The 2890-nt window shown below is 36.8% G+C and overlaps 1 pseudogene; it reads left to right on the top strand.

Annotated features, from left to right (window-relative positions):
• The first annotated feature begins 661 nt into the window (after window positions 1–661).
• On the top strand, window positions 662–2325 carry LOC110902144 (annotated as a pseudogene).
• The last annotated feature ends 565 nt before the right edge of the window (window positions 2326–2890 follow it).

Here is a 2890-nt window from a genome sequence, read left to right as displayed (position 1 = left end):
CCAAACATTTTACAACCCGAAAACTTGTAGAATAATTAAGCTGAATGATAAAATAAGCCCAAATTTTAACAATAAAAGAATTGAAAAAAAAAACCCTAAATATAATTGATAAAGTTAGCCAACGACCCAAACAATAATCTATTAAGTATTTGTATTACTTTATTTATTATTGTTTTTTATTATTGTATGATTGCACCGTAAAAAAATCGGGATACCCCTAAATTAATGGGTTAGTTCCGCCACTGCTTTTGCCTTCACTCAGTTAATTTTTTATATTAACTCTTAACACTTGCCAGTCAATTGAGGGCATAATAGTCATTTTCACTTATTTTGTTAATATATCTTATTTTTATGTAATTTTGTTTTAGTTATTAAGTGAAAATAACCATTATGCCCTTATGTGAGTGGCACATGTTAAGAGTTAACATGAAAAAAAAATGGGTTAAGGCAAAAGGACACTGCCTGATAAGAAACGATAACATAAAGGACATCCAATGTAATTTCGTTAGTTAAAGGAAAACGCCTACAATTTGACTCAAACTTAAAGGATATAAAATGCCATTTACTCTCCACAAAATGCTAGGAAAGCCTTATGACTTATTTAACTATGTAAGATAAGTGAATTTGCTACAATAATTATGTTTTATTTATTGTTATAACAATGGAGATTGTACTAATGAATTTTGTTTATATAGATAAGTTTCAATATAAGTAAGGGCCCATTTTACTAAACTTTAATCTTCAAATAATTTAAGGGTGTGATATCATTGACACTATCAGCAATACTACCAAAGTTAAGACCACCAACATGCCAAGATGGACAAGTATGCCAAGAAGCCAATACAGGTCAACTAGCAATATTATACATATCCCTTTTACTAACCGGAATCGGGTCAGGCGGGATCCGACCCTGTGTGGTCACATACGGGGCCGACCAGTTCGATGAAACCGATGAGAAACAGAAAGCTTACACATGGAAGTTCTTTAACTGGTATTATTTTTGCGTGGGGACATCTACACTTGTGGCTGTGACAGTGATCGTATATATTCAGGATTATATCGGGTGGGGGTGGGGTCTCGGCGTCCCATCTATATCTATGGCTATATCGATTGTTGCGTTTGTTTTTGGGTACCCGTTGTACAGAAATATGGATCCGTCGGGTAGCCCATTTACGCGGTTGGTGCAAGTGTGTGTGGCTGCTTATAAGAAGAGGAATTTGCCAATGGTTTCGGATGCTAAGATGCTTTATGAGAATGAAGAGCTTGATGCTTCTATTTCTGTTGCTGGGAGACTTCTCCATACCGAACAAATGAAGTGAGTATATTCTTTTCTCTCACCTTTTGTCAAGCGAATAACGCATACCAATTAAAATTTGTATGTTTGATCGCAAAAGTCAAACGACATCCCTTTTAAACCAAAAGATTGCAACGTTGATTGCAGGTTCTTGGACAAAGCTGCCATTGTGACCCAAGAAGACTATGCAAGCTCTCAATCAAAACCAAATCTATGGAGACTAAACACAGTCCACAGAGTTGAAGAACTCAAATCACTACTCAGAATGGGACCAATATGGGCTTCTGGCATCCTTCTATTCACAGCATATGTTCAACGAAACACTTTCTCACTTCAACAAGCCAATACCATGAACCGACACCTCAAAATCGTTCCAAATCCCAGCCGCTTCCATGTTGGTCTTCACCTTAGGCTCCATGCTGGCCACTATTCTCTTTTATGACCGCGTGTTCGTTCCCATCATGAAAAGATTCACAGGGGTAGAAAGGGGAGTTTCTTTTCTTACTAGGATGGGCATAGGCTTTACTATATCAATCTTAGCCTCATTAATAGCCGGTTTTATGGAAAGAAAGCGTAAAAATGTCGCTTTTGCCCATGGTTTAACCGATAAGCCGCATGATACAATTCCAATGACTGTTTTCTGGTTGGTACCGCAGTATAGCCTTCATGGGGTGGCTGAAGCGTTTATGGCAGTCGGGCATCTTGAGTTTTTGTATGATCAAGCTCCCGAGAGCATGAGGAGCACTGCGGCTGCGTTGTTTTGGATGGCGATTGCGGGTGGAAATTACATGAGTACCCTTTTGGTGACTATGGTGCATAAGTTTAGCCAAGGGGCAGACGGGTCAAACTGGTTACCTGATGATAATTTGAATAAAGGAAGGTTGGAGTATTTTTATTGGATAATCACATTGTTGCAAGTTCTTAATCTGGTTTACTACTTGCTTTGTGTAAAGTTTTACACTTTTAAACCCCTTGAGATTGTTCATAAAGATCAACAAGATCATGAGCTTAAGTTAGTAACTCATGTTTAATTCGCAGTCACGTTTCGTTAGATGGTTAATGCAACCATAAGGCATATTTAGTGGCCAAAGTCAATAGGGAGTATATGTGTGTAACTTATTCATAATAGTTAAAAGATTATTACTTATTGCTTACATCAAAATCAAACGGTTGTTTCACTGTGTTTTTGTTAAATTTATGAACCCGTTACTAGAAAACTAATGGTAATCAACGGGATATGGTTAAACGCAACTTGCATTGGACAGGTGGCCTTCAAGGGAGTTAAAAACTAATGAAAGCTAGATTTGAGACATGAGACCTCTGCTGAAGGTTTTCTTTGTTTGTTTCATGTATCGGTGAAACTCAAGGATATCATGTTATGATATAACAAAATGAACATAGCTTAAACATGCGATTTAAGTCAATGCAATTAGCTGTTACAGTTTAACTTGGGGAGCAAGTTTGCCAAACATAAATTATTCCCAAATAAACAAATTTTGATGCACTTGTGATTTGTTTCCTCAATGAAAAAAATCTTTTTGTACACGTGTCACCCTCTAATGCCTCCTTCCTTTTAATAATAGTATTACATATTAA

Source organism: Helianthus annuus, chromosome 13 (assembly GCF_002127325.2).
Source record: "Helianthus annuus cultivar XRQ/B chromosome 13, HanXRQr2.0-SUNRISE, whole genome shotgun sequence".
NCBI classification, from domain to species: Eukaryota; Viridiplantae; Streptophyta; class Magnoliopsida; order Asterales; family Asteraceae; genus Helianthus; species Helianthus annuus.
The sequence above is the reverse complement of the archived record's forward strand: the minus strand, read 5'-3'. Positions and strand labels throughout refer to the sequence as shown.